The following is an 18395-nucleotide window of genomic DNA, read 5'->3' as shown; positions in this document are numbered from 1 at the left end:
GTAGCATCATATGTTACATATGACAATGTGCCTATATAATGTGTTGTAACATTGACTTTGTCAGAGCACTCTCAGAGATCTAGATAAACCTTTCCTTGGACTCTCGCAGCCTGCTCTCTTTGGCCTTATTCCCTGTCCGGGGAGTGTCTGTTTTATTCTCTTGCACGTGTGAGACAGGAAGGGCACAAAAACAGGCTAATGTTCAAATGCTCTCCAAATGTGGTACTAGTTAACATTTACAATCCTATCTAGATGAGATGCAGGCTAATGTTCACAATTCTAAGTGTGGCATTCGCTAACATTCACCATTCCATATGGGGCCGGTACAGCCGATTGTTCACAATTCTAACTAAGTGTGGCATTTGCTAACATTCAACATTCCATATGGGGCAGACGCAGGCTAATGTTCACAATGCTAACTAAGTGTGGCATTTGCTAACATTCACAATTCCATATGGGGCCGGCGCAGGCTAATGTCCACAACTCTAGCCAAGTGTGGCTCCTGCCAACACCCACAATTCCATTTGGGGCCGGTGCAGGCTAATGTTCACAATTTGCCTGGTAAGCTATGTTCTGAGATAAGGTCATGTAGAGTCGCAGGGCTTTCTGATTGCTCTACTCCCCACCCATGCCACACTTATTTTGGGGGTTACTGCAGGTTGACGGCTGGCCACTGGCTTCCCCTGCTGACACCTGCAGGCACAATCTGGAGCCGCTTCAGTTGGAGCCGCCCTTTGCCTCGGGGCTTGTGTCCTGAACACGAGGGAAACACAGGTCCGGGGATGGTGGAGGGACCGGGGCTGCAGGGGGAGCAGGGGAGCACATCCACGAACACAGATAACCATTACTGAGTTATGGGGTTTTGCAAATATTATGGGACACCCTCCTTGTGGTGACTCTGTAGTCTGCATGTTTACAAGTCACAGAACAGAAGTAGACATAGGACACACGTACCCATGGAAACAGAACGGCATGACCAACTGTACTGCTGCCAGGTGGCGTATGAGACCATAGGCCCATGTGGTAAGAAGTATATCGGGGTGACCACACGTCCATTCAAAACGCCCATAACAGCGCACAGGAGCTCCGTCCACACTAGAAACAGGACATTGCCACGCGCAGCACATTTTATTGAGCAAAAACACAGATATGATATGATATGATATGATATGGCATTTATAACGCACCTATACACAAGTGTTCCAAGGCGCGACGAAGCAAGGCAGGGAGAACAGAGGAAAGACAAAGACACCGATCCTACTAGGCCAGGTGACATTTCGATCACGCAAGTGCAGGGGAAGGGGGAAGGGGAAAAGTGCAGGGGGAGAGGGAAGGGACAGCGCAGTACATGGGATCTACAGTAAAAATAAATAGGTTAAATAAAAGCAATAAGTAAAAAGTGCGGCCAGCTGGTGGCAAGTGCAAGAAAAGGATAATTAAGTGGACTGTAATCTTACAGCCCAAAGGAACAGACAATGTGGAAAAGAGATGCCATAATTGGGAACAAGGGCATACTTCCAAAACTAACAGCTTTGAAGTTGGGCTGAGTAAGGACGTGGAATGGAATAACCAGGCATAGCCTCCTCTCACATTCATACCCGAGTAATACTGCAATTCTGTGTAATAACTGCCTTTTTCCAGCTTTGGTTCCTCACACTTTATTCTGACCCACCACTGGTGGGTACATGTTTTCCCATCAACATTGCTCTTTCCTTTGCTAACTTATTAAATTGTGTGATTCTCATATAGAAAGATAACAATGGACAAAATCATACAAAAAGTTATTCGGGGCATGTTAGTTTCCCTCTCTTCTCTCCTCCGGTGGGTCCTCAGTTTAGAATTTTGGTCAACAACATCCGCCCTTTTTTCTGAACAGTGAACATAAAGAACAGACTCGGGGGTGCTAACACAGCTGTCCCATTTCCCTACAAGTAGTCTGTTATAGAAATTAATAAAGGGCTCCCACTCAGTCTTTCAATATGTGGTACAGCAAGAGCGAATGCCTCCATCGCCAGACATTGAGGTTAATGGTTCCTTTCTTGCCATGACAGGTAAATGCACAGGGATTGTTTGAGAAATTCCTTGTTGGTATTGCATTGCAGGGCCACCCAATACTTACTAAAAGTAGCACTAATCTTTATGCACCATAATATACATACAAGCCCTTTACAAGAAGGGCTTCTATGCCCTTTGCTCCTTTTCGCTTCCCAATCCTTCTATCCACACCTTCCAGCATATAGTAATAGTTGGTTCTCCTTGTGTCTTTATTTTATAATGCAACGAATGGCCAGGCTGGCCAAAGAAACTGTTCGCTGTCAGACATGCTTTTTAATAATGAGCACAAGAGCAATTTCTGTGTCCTTTGTTCCCACAGTTCAGACTTCAATCAAAGCGATGAATGCATGACAATTAGATGTATCACACCACAAACTGGCCTTCTCATCTGACCTGCTAATATTTATCACAGGAAGGGTTATAATAATAACCATGTTGCCATTAACATACACTTCTGATCGTGTCTGCTGTTTTTTCCCTTGCAGACGCAGGAACGTGCAGACCACTGCGCAATCGCCGAAAAAACAGAGGAAAGCCTAGACATTTCCTCTTGGCTGAAACATGTTGGGGAGCTGTTTTTGAAGCATAAGAAAAACATTCTATTGGACTGAGATTTGTTGTGGTTGGTGTTGCAAATATGTTGAAATGTCACAGGTCAATTATGTGTGTGCATACAAAGCCATTTTAGACCGTGTGAGAGCCTGACTTTTGATTGAACACTTGAGATATGAAAAATTAAAACACTGCTTTTGTTTAGAAGCATGCGTTAGCTGTTTATTATTTATCGTATCTAGGGCAACTGAGACTAATCATAATTGTCTATTGCCTTAAAGGCAATCATAAGTTTCCCCATTATAGTTCTATTCTCAAGCTGTCGCAATTTCTCATTTCCCATCCCAATTTTATGGCCAACGACACCAGCTATTTTCAAGAGTGCACATTCAAGTAAAATGTATTGAATGGACAAAAACTGAGGCATTCTGAATAACAAACACAGAATTTCAGCCTCAAGTTTAATAAGGTCATCACAAAATGTATGTCCCCAAACTTCCACTCCATAGATTATGCAAGGGAATATTTTAGAGGAGTAGAGGACTAAAACAGTTTTAATGGAGCATCCTCCCTGTTGTCCTTTAAAGTGACTTAGGGCATGTGCGATCTTCATACAGTTAGCCTTATTCGTTGTCCATTGTTGTGTCCAGCTCAACCTGTTGTCAATATGTATTCCCAGATACTTATAGCTTGGGACATCTTCAACCTATATTCCATCAAGTTTCCATTTTGGTTTGGCTGTCTTATTGGTCTTGTTTTTGCCTAGAAATTAGACAATCTTTGTTTTTTCTATATTTACACAAAGCCTGTTTTTACTGGCATACTCACTGAGTGCATCCAGTAATGATTGGAGCCCTTTTGGTGTGTATTCCAGCAGCAAAAGGTCATCCGCATAACCTTACGAGCTGTAACTGAGTGCAACAAATTTGGCAGGACAAACTTCTATTGGTCTCATTACTTCTGTTTAATCTGCGAGATATAGGTTGAACAAGATGGCAGCCAGGATGCAAACGTTTCACTCCTCGCTCGGTTGGGTAAAGATCAGACACCTGGTCCTCACTGTTAGTTCTTACTATGACTTTGGTGTTGTTGTAGAGTAGGCAAATCATGTTTAACAGGCCATGAGGACTATTCCATGCTGCCAATTTATTCCATAGACGAATCCCCATGAACTTGTCAAAGGCTGCGCTAAAGTCAATGAATGCTCCATAAACTGGTAATTAGTGTCTATTCCAGGCCTATTCAATGGTGGAGGTCAGGCAAATTAGATTGTGGATGGGGTTGGATTTAGCTCGGAAACCAGTTTGGTTGGGAAGAAATATCTGATTGTCAGTAATCCACTGGTTTAGCTCGTGTAACAAAACGTGCAAATCATTTTGCTGGGATGTCGAGCATGGCCAACATGCAATAGTTGGTGGGCAGTATCCAGCAACCTTTTTTGTATACTGGGAGGATCGTGCTCTCCTTCCAGGATGCAGTATTTTTCCAATTACTCCTATTTCAGTGACTAGGGGGTTTAGCGGATTGCCCCAGATCTTGGGGGATTGCTTTAGAAGGGCCTTACATGTGCCATTAGGGCCAATTGTTTGTGAGGAGGGTCGTTTTGCTATCATCTGCGTGATGTATTCAATGGATGATTCACAGACCCATCTCTCCTAGGTTTCGATATGATGTTCATCTGCAGGTATTGTGGCCCCCACTGTGTTTTAAATATGACATTGCCAGCTCTCTTCTGGGACACTATTTATCGGTAGATTTTTCTTCGTGGCCCCTCTCAGGGTAGCCCAGATGCCAGTGTTGTTATTTATCTTGGCTTATGTACAAGCTGCATCCAAAGCTCATGCTTATTAAAAGCTTTGTGTCTGCGCAACCAACTCTGATGTTTTAATTTGAGAGTTTTAATCAAGTTCAGAATGTCATTCTCTGATATAATATGCTTCTCATTTTTTTACAGCCAGTTGGATGTCTTTCCTTAGCATTTGCGGTCTATTCCATCTGTTAAATCTTGCTTTTTTCTGCATGACTTATTTGATTGATTCCATAGTTTTTGCGAAAATCCATTAGCATGGGTTCACCCTTTGATTGGTGCACAGTGTTCCAACGGTCGATAAACCATGGTCGTGTGTTTTTTACTACTAACCTTGCTTTCTCTAAGTTTGTTGGGTTCCAGCGTATACGGTTGCAACTGAGATTGAGATAAATTTCCCCATTCAGATCAACATCATGTTGGGTCTCCCAGGCATTCACCAATACACATAGCAGGAAGTGATCACTTTCTTCACGGTGTAATATTGCCATATCTTTCACCACACTCATACCTGCTTCGTAACAAAGATGTAACCAATTGGTGAGGCACTTTTTCCGCTAATTCGGGTATATGGCTTAGCTGGATCACCTTCACAGTTGTCACTAAGCATGGAGAAGTTAAAGGTGTAAAACAGCTCAAGCCAACTTCGACCATGCCTATTAGCTTCTACAAAATTCGGGGGGCTGGATTTGCTTGGGTTGAGCGGGCAATCACTTAGATCAGGCTTGTCCAACCTTTTGATTGGAGTTGTTCACCAGCTTCTTCAAGCCAATTACTATTTCCCAATAACAAAAGAATATGTTCTCTGTGGACTAGTCAGGAAACCTTCACCCACAGACTATTTTTTTGACACATTTTTCAAGAGTCCTCTTGCTTGTTTTCAAGTGATGGTACGATGCAACCACCTCCAATTCCATGCCAGGTCCTGCTGGTGGTTTTGTTTTACAGATTCAAGTTGCAAAAACAGGGGTTGTTTTTCTTTCTTTATTACAGAGCTTAAGAGGGCCTTTTCACCTCTGACCTTACAGTCATGATTTCTACTCCTTTGTACTCCTCTTCTGGTTCTGATCCTCTTCAACACAACCCGATAGGCTTGTTTTTCCTACCACTGTGGGTTAAACACATCTGACTGAGGTTTCACCCGCTAGTTCCTGGGAGTTGTGTGCCATTTAATTGCCTTCTGTTTTTGTTAGCTGCCACCACATTAGCACTGGGGGGCTTCCTCTTGCTTCCCCACCCCCTCCTGGTGTCTTTGTCCTACCACCTCTTAATACTTCATCTTGTTTTCTTCCTATCACCTCCTGTTGTCTTCCTCCTAATACGTTGGATGTCTTCATCCTACAACGTCCAGTTATCTCCCTCAAACCATCTTCTTTTGTCTTCCTCCTAACACCTCCTGTTGTCTAACTGCAACCATCTTTTGACGTGTTCCTCCTTCCACCTCCGGCTGTGTTCCCCTGCCACCTCCTCCTGTTCTTTTCTTCCTACTACTTTTGCTGTCTCCACCCGACCTCCTGAAACCACCCTCTGTGCTTCCGCACTCTACCCTCTGCTGTCTCCCCCAACCACCTTCTGATGTTTCCCTGCTACCACTCCCTGTTTTTCTTTCCTCTTGTTTCCACTTGCCTTTCCAGTCTCTCTCCAAATTCGATGCCACACTTCCTCCTTGAGTTGCCAAACTCTAGCAATGACCTTTTCTAAAGGACAATCTCTCCACTTCCTGCGATGTCCCATTTTTATCTCATCGGGTTCTGCCCTTGGGCCAGTGTAGGTGACAGGGTCTGGGTGTGTGTGTCCTTATTGATGCTGTAGTGTGATTGGTTGCTGGGAAACTGTTTTCTCCTCACATATGCAGGGTATGTCTGATCATAGAGACCAAGATTTGGCTGGACTACGACTTCAAGAAGCCAGTCTGCCATCTTGCATATCATGTGTGTGTGGGTCTGCCCATGCAATCAAATGCTTAGACTTGAAACTGAGACCTGTCTGCCATGACACTCATGGTAAACGTTTTCGGGGTTTTGGGATGCTAGTGATTGTTTTTGATGAAGTCGGGGCCTACATTTGTTGACCCAGGAATGGGAACAAGATGGAGAGTTCCATGTGGGGACATGCTCTCTTGACAAGACCATTAAAGGCACAGTATCCTTTTCTGCGCCTTGTGGCTGTCCCTACCTATTGGCGGTGATTAAGTGAGGTTGACCAGGGGATCCTTCCCATACCATCATCATCCACTCCTGCAGGTAGGTAACGGGCCCAGTTGACCACCCACTAGATGCCCAGAATAAGTCAGTTGACTTAATCTCTGTTTACATCTAAGGAAATGGGATATTCAAACTACCTATTTCCAGTCACATTCATTGTGTGCGTGTGAGGCACTGGGGCTCAGGGGGCAGTCATGGCATTTTTTAGTGGGTATGCCCAGTAACGAATGCCAGCCCAGTCCATTGGGATTTCTAGTGGCTCACATGCAATGTCGAGCCTGACTCCTAAGCCCCCAGCACCTTGCATGTCTGCACAATGTAATATCTGTGCACGTGAGGTGCTGGAGGGCAATGGGTGAAGGACACCCATATATTAATGGGCATCTGATAGATGCCAAGTGAAAAATACCATGGCTGGGCCCCCCAGCACTGTGCGCAAGCGCAATTAATGTGAGCATGTGAGGTGCTCATGGCTTCAAGGGGGCGGGCATGGCAGTTTCTCCTTGGCATCTATGCCCAAAAAAAATGCATGGTTGTACCATGGGATCACCAGCACCTCGCAATCACACATAATCACATTCAGCATTAATGTGATTATGTCTGAGTGCAAGGCGCTGGCGCACCATGGAGCAGGCATGGCATTTTCTACTGCGCATGATTGATAAAGTTAGCATAAGAAGTGTTATTGCTGATAGCACAGTGAGTAAAACGCTGCTTCAACATCTGTGCAGTGCCTGCTGACGCAGGTTCGAATCCAAGCAGGGCCAAACTCCGCCTTTCATCCTTCCGAGGTCGATAAATGAGCACCACACACCATAGGTAATGAGCAGCGTTCAGATGCCTGAGGGCTTGCAGCTCTATTTAAATGCTAAATTATTATTATTATTATGTAGATAGACTTGCATTTTAAATCAGCTAGTCTAGCCATTTCTTATTGTGGTATGACATTTTATATTGGGCAGCTTTGATAATTCAAGCATGATCAGTGGTATAATTCTTTCTGTGGAATGACATTTTGTATTGATCATATTTAGTAAAGCAAGCATGACAAGTGTTATTGGGAAGCAAGACTGCCATTTTTTATCCAATCAGTCTAACCATTTGATACTGAGGCATGACATTTTGTATTGGGGATCTTTGATAAAGCAAGCAGGATTTGTGGTATTATTCTTACTGTGGCATTACATTTTGTATTAGGCATCCTTGGCAAAACAAGCATAAGTGTTATTCTGTAGTCAGACTGGTATTTCAATGCATCCAGTCTAGTAATTTCTTATTGTGGTATGACATTTTGTATTGGGCATATTTGGTAAAGCAAGCATGATAAGTGTTATTATGAAGTAAGACCGTCACTTTTATGCAACCCGTCTAGCCATTTCTTATTGCGGTATGACATTTTGTATTGGGCATCTTTGATTAAGCAAGCATGATAAATGGTATAAGGTACCTCGACTGGCATTTTCGTACAGCCAGTTTGGACATGTTTTTATACTTTGGCATGCATTTGTAATGGTAAAGCCAACTGGAGTATGTTGGCAGAACAAATATGGACATGTTTTCTTATAGTATCATTGCTGGCACTATGAGCAAAGCAATCATGAGTATGTTCTTATATGGGAATACCAGGGTATAATGGTGCACTCTGCATGGAAATGCATGGGCACAGCCAGTATGAAAATGTTTTAAATAGGCACATATTGTGCGAAAAGGCACCATGAAAATGTGTTGGAGAAATGCTCTGGTGCACTGTTGGTGACTTACATCTATTGGATATTTTCAGGAATTACCCTAAAAAACTAATTGCAAACTGTTTGGCTTTTTACCCAATTTTTCTAAAAAGTGTGCTAAAAAATGCTCCATTGTAACCCATTATTTTAAAAAAAATTATTGGGGGGACATCCCCCTCGAAACCCCCTTTATTGGTGCAGGCTCCCTCGCTATGCCCAGTCACTCTGGCATATCTGGGACATATATGTACACCCCTCCCGTTTAAAAATTCACTAGCCTCAAACTGTGTAAATCACTGTCACGAAACTGAATAAATATTCTACGCCAGTTTTATTACTATAATCACTTTCTCAGAGCCGAAACCTCAATCTATGCCGGTATGGTCACTGACAACCTAAAAAAGGTGGGGCCCGGACTAGTGTCTCCCTCTACCGTGATGGAAATCTAGAAAAAGACATTGATGTTTGTACATTAAACTATTGAGCACAGAAATGCTCTTTTTTCTCGGTATGGTCACTGGAAATCATTTTCAAGAAGCTTAAGCCACCATCTGCAGTATGATATGATATGATATGATATGATATGATATGATTGTCTATTTATATTGCTCCTATACATAATGTGTTTCAAAGCGCTTCAAAGCAAGGGAGGGAACAAGGGAAAATACAGTGACATTCTTACAGGCCATGAAGAGTAAAGATGTGAAATTAACTGTCGTACTCGGCCTGACAACCTATCAGATAGTGCAAGAGCTAAGACATAGATAAGGACGGGAGGGGGAGAGTGGGAAGGAAATGGAAACAGACAGGTGACTACCCTACTAGGCCTGATGACATTTCTGGTAGAGCCGGAGATAAACAAAGGGTGAGGAAGAGGGGTGCAGAAAGGGAGGGGAGGAACAAAACAATCGACTATCATACTAGGCCTGACGACATTTCAGATAGTGCTGGGGGGGACAATTAAGGGGAGAGGGGAAGAGACAGACAAGGTTGCTATCATACTAGGACCAGGGACAATTCTGATAGAGTAAGTGCATAGAAGAAAGCAAGGGTAGAAGGGGAGGAGATAGGAAAAGGGAGAGGAGGAGAGAACAGAGAGCAAGCCGTCAAAAAGAGTGGAGAAGCAAGAGGGGAGAGTGAATACAATTGCAGAAGTCAGTAGTAACACATAATGTTGCAAGCCAGGAAACCAGAGGAAGATGGAAACAGCATGATTCAGGGCCACCATGAGTACAAGATGCAAAGGAAGTTCAGCATGAGAGTTGAGAAAGGGTACTCTGAAGGTTCCCAGTACTCCACTGTAGAAAGACATCCAGTCCCATTTTCTTCTCGAAATTTTGGGGTTTGTATTCCTACATTTAACTTGGAACGACAAATACATATCACAGAATTCCAAAGGAAAAAATGGGACTTGATAGCTTTCACCGGAGAGCTCTAAATCTATGAGATGATAGTCACTGTAAATTACTTCTTTTTTTATTTTTTAAACTTTGTTCTTTGAGGGGAACAATTCATAGCAAGACAGTTCTCATAAACAATACAGTATAGCATACGTATAATATCGACAATGGCATATATCTGTGGCAATAAGACAGGTATCGTCACCTAAGGGGACGGGGTAGGTGTTACATCGGCATCGGACATCAAATCACATAAATACAAACATAGTAGCGACCATATATCTTTAGGACGACAGGGTGTCGGGACTGATAAAACAAAGAGTTCCTCGTCATCGTTCACCATACACAAGTCTTTCAGAAAATTGGATTGGGTAGGCCCTACAGTGGATTTCCAACATTTAAGGATGCATCGTTTGGCAATAATACATGAGATGTTAAATAGTCTCCTCGTGGTCTCCTTCACCTTCCCAATGTCACCAAGCAGGTATTTTAGGGGGGACAGGGCAGCTGGGATCGCCGTTATCTCCTCAAGGAGCTCAGCCACTTCTCGCCAAAGGTTCGCGATAACAGGGCACGACCAGTACATATGATATGCCCCAGCATCAGGAGCGTCACATTTCAAACATGTCGCTGTGCAACCCTCCACAAACTTAGCTAGTCTGGCCGGGGAGTAATGTAGCTGGTTCAGTATTTTAAATTGGATCAGTCAGAGTCCAGAGTTCATGGAGACCGTTTTGGTGAGTTGACAATATCGGGCCCATCTCACGTCATCGATCTGAGTACCACACATGATAGTGTTTTGTGAGGGGGAGTGTGATTGCACCAGGGTGTATAGCGATGAGATTCCCTTACCATGACCGTCCGTCGTCACCATAGCTCTGATGCACTCATATGCCTGGGGTTCTACCGGGAAGGAAGGCCATTTGGCAGCAAAAGCGGTTCTCACACGATAGTATTGAAGACGTTTAAGCTGACCCCCTCCCACCGCCCCCGTGAAATCTGCAAGTTCACAAAACGTGCCATCAGGGAACATATCTTGTAACCTGAAGAGTTTATTCAGGTCCCAGGTTCGCTAAAGGGCCCTGTCGAAGGTCGGGGAAACACTGGAGAAGTTCCACAGGGGTATATCAGGGTCATAGGGGACCCCCAAGCCAATCCTTTTATAGACCCTGGACCACGCCCGTGTAGTGACGTGTTCCGGGTCGAAAGGGCAGTTGTTACTATAGGTGGGGTTCAAAAGGACCGTGCGTATATCATTAGGGCGGACTGCGTGCTTTTCGAGAAGAATGTGTGGGGCTGTGTCCTCGGGGTTAAACCAATGCTTTACGAATTGTGCCTGTGCTACTATGCAATACAATTCAAAATCAGGGGCCGCAATACCGCCCTGTGAGTATGGTTCCACCATTTTATCCCACCCCAACCTAGCAGTTTTACCGTTCCAGATAAAGGAAGATGCCAGTGACCTAAGTTTGACAAAAAAAGGTTTACCGGGCAAGATCAGGATGTTATTGAAGAGATATAGGAGTTTGGGTAATACTACCATTTTAAGTAGGGCCACTCGGCCGTATAGGGACAGAGGGAGATTAGCCCATAGGTGGAGCTTGGTCGAAAGGGTGAGAAGTAGTTTGCCGTGATTGTGTGAGTACAGCAGCTGTCGATCTCTAGCCACAATTATTCCCAGGTATCTCACCAGGGTGGGGGCAGGCTTAAACCCTGTGATGCAAGATAGGTCACCCGTATTAGGGGTCAAAGGAAAGATTTCAGATTTGGGGACATTGATTTTATATCCCGAGTATTCCGAGAACTTGTGTATGTCAGCCATAATGTGTAGCACATTCTCATGTGGGTCCCGGACATACGACAGTGTATCGTCCGCATACATAGATATGATCTGGGGAGGGCCAGTCATCCTGAGTCCTCTATGCGAGTGGTGTTGACGGATATATTCCGCCATTGGTTCAATAGTGAAGGCAAACAGAATGGGGGAAAATGGGCAGTCCTGCCTGGTCCCCCTGTGCATATGGAAAGAAGGGGACAGGGTGTTATTGGTTAGGACCTTGTCGGATGGTTGAGTATATAGCAGCCGAACGCATTTAATAAAATACGGTCCAAGTCCAAACCTCTCGAGTACAAGGAAGAGGTATGTCCAGGAGACGGAATCAAAGGCCTTTTCAGCATCGAGGGCCACTACGGTCGCCCTTGCCTCCGGGTCTATCTGCGCCAGCACATTGAACAGTCGTCGAAGATTTAAAGCCGTGGATCTAGTTGGTATGAAGCCAGCTTGATCAGGGTGGACCAGGATTGTCATGTAAGGAAGGAGCCTGGTGGCCAGTACTTTAGTGAAGATTTTCGCATCGGTATTGATTAGGGAGAGGGGCCTGTAGGAGGCATTATATTGTGCTGGTCTATGTGGCTTCAGAAGGACCGTAATAACTGCCTCACACATCGAGCCCGGAAGGACACCACAATTCATGGCCTCCTCCCACACTTTCAGTAACAGTGGGGCCAATACGCCTTGAAATTCCTTGTACAGTTTGGCAGTTATCATCCGAGCCAGGGGCGCGGCCACCAGATAAAGATTTAATGGCCTTGTTTAGTTCTTCAATAGTCACGGGTTGATCTAAAATGTTTTGCGTCGTTTCAGTGAGTGTTGGGAGATCAAGGGAGTCTAGATATCCGAACATGTCTTCCCTGGCTTTAACATCGTGATCAGAGTATAAAGCGGAGTAAAAATCAGCAAAAGTAGTGTTGATATCGCATTCTTTATTGACTGTGACCCCAGCCGGGTTCTGAATACTAGCGATTGGATTAAGGTGCCTACCTGTTGTAAGCATGTTGGCCAGAAATCTCCCTGCCCTATTGCTCTCCCCGTATCTGCGGGCCTTAGCCGGGGCAGCCATGTACAGAACTTCCCTATTGGCTAGTTCATTAAATTCCTTGAGGGAAGCGTGTATCTTAGACAGGGTTTACTTGTTCAATGTGGTACTATATTCCGTCTGTAGTGTACTATTGCGGCTTCAGTCACACCGAGTTCCCTCCTCACCGCTCTCAGAATACCTGTAGATTTACCCAGTATAGTACCCCGGATCCAAACCTTGAATGCCTCCCACAGGATAGCATAGGTGCTCACCAAACCCTCGTTCAACTCCAAAAACTCCTCGATTTCAGTATGTAATGCCTCACAGATATTGGGGTCCCTAAGGATTGCAGAGGGCATCCTCCACCTTCTAGCCGGAGGCGGGGAGTCACCCAGGTTGATGTCGGCGAGTGGTCTGAGAGCGTGTGGGGGAGTATTGCACAGTCATTGATCTCAGCGGAGAGGGACGAGCTAATAAGCCAATAATCTATACGGGAGTGGGAGTCGTGAACAGATGAGTAGAAAGTGAATTTCTTCTCAAGTGGATACAACGTGCGGCATGCGTCAATAATGTTAGTCTGTTCCATCATTTGTTTAACGGCAAGAGCCGCTTTGGACGGGGCCCTGGGGGACGTAGATGAGCGGTCCAAGAAGTGATCGAGGATCATATTGAAATCTCTGCCCCATATTATTTGCGCCTCTATCGATGTGGACATCATGTCAAGGATTGCGCAATAAAATAGCGGGTCATCAATATTAGGACCATATGTATTAATCAACAGGATTTTCCGTCCGCCACCTCCCCCCATACCAACACGTATCTACCCAAAGGGTCTATCTTACTAGCAAGATACCTGAAGCACAGCTTGGAGTGTATAAGCGTCAGGACTCCCCTGGATTGTGTTGAATATTCCGTGAAGTACCTATGAGGGCCCCACCGTGGAAGGAATTTATTGTTGATACTCCCCATCGCATGTGTCTCCTGTATCAGAAGGATATGGGGATCATGGCATGTAATGTATGCGGCAATTTTCCGTGTCTTGACTGGGTTGTTGAGACCCCGAATGTTCCAAGAAAGTAGTCTAATGTTCAACCCACCCTTAGACTGCGCCATAGCTGCCTATCAAAGGGGGCATTCGCCAAGCATGGCGCCACTGTTTCAAGTTTTGGAAGAGTCTCACTGAAGAACAGTCCCCTGGTTTTAACTTTATAACATCCCCAACCATGCCTGGCAGAGCACCAGGACAAACTCTTACCCGCTTCCCCTCCCAACCCCCACCCGCATCATCAACCCCAACCCGATGATGTATCCCATCAACCATAACTTGGGAAGTCTCCTGGGGGTGTGAGCTGTACTCACGTGACCAAACACCATGTGGGGGGGCTCACGACCCTACAGCAATATGTGGTGGACAGGGCCACCTCGCCGTCGACGGGTTATCAAACTTATGGTAAGGCAGTGTAGAGCAAGTCCCTTCAGCCAGCATGGTCCTCCTGTTCCGGCACCCGCCGGGGCAGCAGGTTACGGTTAGCTTCCCAGTTCCCTGGGGTCAGGGGGAATGAGGCCTCGACATACATCATGGCATCCGTAGGATTGTCGAAAAAGTGTGCGCGGCCTCCGTGTTGGATGCACATTTTAGCCGGGAAGACAAGCGCATATGGGATCTGGCGTAGTCTCAGCTGTCTCGTGACTGGTTCGTAGGATCTTCTCAGTGTCTGCACATTGGTCGAAAAGTCTGGATATATGTGTATCCTGTTTTCTTCGTAATACAGGGATCCTCTTTCTCTGGAAAGCCTCAGGATAGCGTCTCTCTCTATAATTCAGAAGGCGGGCAATGATCGTGCGGGGCGGCGCTCTAGGCTTAGGAGGGGAGGCCAGGGTGCGATGGGCCCGCTCCATGAGGAAATGATCGGAGAAAGCATCGGGGCCCAGGAGGGATTTCAGGAGGTTTTCCACATGGCGCTCCATGTAGCCCTTACCAAAGGATTCGGCTACTCCGACCAGGCCGATATTGTTTCTCCTGGAGCGAGATTCCAAGTCCTCGCACTTGTTCAGGGTTTTCTGCAGGTCTCCCTTCAACTGGGCGATATCACGGCTATGTTGTGCTATCGAGTCCTCATTAACTCCAATCCTGTTCTCCGCCTCCGTAGTGCGAGCACTTTCCTTATCAACCCTAGCGTTCAAAGAGCTGATTGTGGCCCCAATGTCGTCCAGTTTGCTGTTCACCGCCAGGAATCCACTTTGGACCATCGTTAGTAGTTTGTCCACTCTCACATCCATTGGAGACTCCAGCTGGCTGCCCGAGGGCTCAGCGGGTGTCTCAGCAGGCCCATGCGACTGGGAGCTGGCAAAGGAGTCCATCGGACCTGTTTTCTTGGAGCCCATACTTTTTTTCTCGCTGCGGCCCATGTGTCAACTCTGTTAGGTTGCGTTGCGTCTGCCCACGCTCTGGCGCCCAGTGAGGTAGTGGTTGGCGATCGTTGGCACTTAGGAGTGTGGCGTACACCGCTTATGAGTATATAAGAGAAAGGCATCAGGGCACCCACCTTATGATGTTTTCGGCAGGCCCCAGCGAGTGAACGCAACCGGCCCGCTGCCGTCGACAAGGCCCGACCCGGCGGTCAGTGAAGGATCAATCCGCGGGGCAGTAGCGGCACAGGGAACGGGATGACAATCCCGACGAAAAGAGCAATGTTCCATCCGGACCAGGCGTGTGATGTATACCCAGGAAAAGGATCGAGGGCCAACAGGACATATCCACCGGCAACTCAGAAAGGCGCGGAGCGCGGCCCCTCCCCCTTCCGGCCTGCGCACGAGCCAGCACCCCCGGCCGTCGCGTGATTTCTCCTGGAGCCATGGGCCGGATACGCCTCTGCCGTGTTCACGGTATAAGTTTGCAGTCTGATTTCTCAGGATTGAGCCGGCGTTTCTACATGGAAATCGGTGGAGTGATGCCGCAGGCTCTCCACCGCCGAATGCTGGTGTTTATTGGCGTGTAGGCGGCCCCGAACAGGATTAATTTATAGTAGGATGTGTTACAGGCCGGAGCTCTCCCCTCAGGCGGCCATCTCCGTCGTGCGCACCAGCGCCCCCCCACTGTAAATTACTTCTAAGAAGCATCAACCACTGTCTAAATGAGTTACTAAATGCAGTTTATAATTATTTGAACAAGGAACAAGTAATCATTCTTAAATCACAATAGATTGTACATGCAACTCATGACATCAACAGTTAAAATATTTAAAAATATTTGATAACTTGAAGAAAAGAGAAAACATAGGAAAATGACCTAACAGATGCACATGAAATCATTGTTCCAGCATGATAAAAAATCATTGCACATTTTGCACTCTGTAAACCAAAACAAACACTATACTACAGTGTTAAGGTTATCTAACAATATTTGCAAACGAGAGAAAAGGAAAGTTACCAACGTACAAGGCCATTCAGCCTTCTCTTTGTATTCAGGGAAGAGAGAAGTATAGAGGGTCTTTGCATTTCCAATCTTACTTGCATTTCACATGCGTCAAAGTGTATGAGCTCAGTCTGCAAGGATGTTTGTTTGAATAGGACGTGTAACATTTCAGGCTTCCCTTCAACCCTTGTTTCAATTCAATTTAGCTGAAATTATATATTTAGTATTCAAGGGATATCTTCCGGGAAAAGGAAATTCTATGTGGTTGCTGTCAAAATATATCCTTGCAAAGCTAAAATCACTGTGGAAACACCCATTGTGATGCATACTCAACAAATGGGTCAACCAAGTCCGGTAACCTATGTTAATTGAAAATGATGAGATCTGTGTTCTGATAGTAAAGACATTGAGCCTCATCAGGAGTTGGGTGGCATTCCGGTGGTAAATAAGCTGCAATACCATCCAATGCAATTACCTTTACTTCCTTTTGGTCCAGCGGTATTACCTCCCGATCAAAAGTGGCGGCGTAACTCCCCATTTTCTTTTCAGTTCGTAGGACTCTATGGGGCATTTCTGGAGCAATTACCACAGCGGTAATTGTGCCATGGTAATTGTGCCACAAATGGGCGGTAAGTCGGCACATTCACCGCCAGCACAAAGCTGGAGGTGAATCCTCTGTTTTCCAACCAGTAGCTCAAAAACAAAAATAAAAAATCATGTAGATTCATAAATATAACACAACTGACAAGCGCTGTGAAAAACTGTTCTTTCAACATGAAAAGACCTATTGAAATAAACCAATGAATGAAGGTAAAAAAGAAACAGTGATTAATGGAAACCCAAGTATAACTGACAAGCAAAACTGCTAGTTTTGATAGGTGAAATACTAACAATGCACAATAAATCCACAATGCGTTCAGTGGAGTAAAGATGTCAAGGTACATTCAGGCAGAAAAATAAAAGCAAACAGAAAAATGTTTTAAAAAAGCATAACTTCCCTTCTACACCAACCATCCTCTAAACCTAACAAAGGTCTCAGTACCAGTGCCCCTACTGAGACCCTTGGCACAGATATTTTTCAATCTGTAACCAGCCAGGCAGTGACATAGAAAAGAACTCTAACAATAATACTGCCCAATCACAAGACGAATTTCAAAGGGCAAGAACGTCTTTTAATAAGCATCAAGTATCCCATGAAGTATCCATGAAAAATCATTTAATTCCAAGTGGGGAGTAAAATCTTATTAGAGCATTGCTTGTAACCCTGACACAGGAAGTGAAATGACAGGGCATTTAATAAATACATCGTATAGTTTTACCCACCCTGCCTCACCACACTTTAGACAAAATTCAGTTAAGCCTTACTTAGGCTTCTCATGGAGTCTCATTCATGCAAATCACATATAGTTGCCTTTTGAAATAATAGCAGACATGCTCAGAGCTACAGCAGAGTGTGCCTTCTTTTGCAACTCACTGTTATCAGTTAAACAAGATGCATGGCAATGCTAGAGGCAATAAACGCAGAACACATTATTATATTGAAAAGCCCCCAGCTAATGAGCATAGAAAGAAACAGAAGGTGTAGTTTTCTAAACTGTTACTAGTGTTTCCTACCCTTTAGCACACAAACAACACATTTCCTTCACTGCACTATGCTGCGGAAACATTTCACTTGTATTTTAAAAGTTGTTGATTTGTTCTTCTTCCCCAAGGAGTGTTCTCCTGGACTCTTCTCCGGCTCCTGTAATAGCCTCTGATACTAGCCGACACAACTCTGTAAAAGTGAGGGAATGTCGAAGTAAAACACTCACTGGGATATTTGCATGCCCACAATACTTGGCAAGCAAAACATATGTAAAGCCTCATTGTGATATTAAAGGCAGTTTAAGAAAATGTCATGAAACTGCATGTGCACAATTACTCTACAGTACATATAAGATGGTATGTAACATACCCCCCCCCCCCTTCTATTTTTGGGTAGGATTATACAAATGCTCAACCAACCAATTTTTGTATTGCAGTATGTTACCATATCATTTAAGGTCTATGCCCAATGGAACTCTGAAAAATTTGGAAAACATTCGGTTTGTGGGAAAAAATTCTATCAAAATATCTGTTGTCTGAATACTATGTACAAGTAATGCCAGGCATAGTCCATACACATTATCCCGGGCAGGTCAAGTAAAGATATTTTATTCTCTCCATTTATAGGGTAATGTTAGTAATCCGTGCTAAAGTAGGAAACGCTGAGTATGACACATACCTACTCAAAATCCTTACAAGCAAATTAATATTTTTGTTTTTTAATGCGTTACCTTGCAATGGTACCCCTTCAAATTGATTTTGTCACATGAGTACAAAATATAGGAAGCAAGGA

The sequence above is a fragment of the Ambystoma mexicanum genome, chromosome 4p (genome assembly GCF_040938575.1).
Source record: "Ambystoma mexicanum isolate Mex_15411 chromosome 4p, UKY_AmexF1_1, whole genome shotgun sequence".
NCBI lineage: Eukaryota > Metazoa > Chordata > Amphibia > Caudata > Ambystomatidae > Ambystoma > Ambystoma mexicanum.
This window is presented reverse-complemented; position numbering follows the sequence as displayed.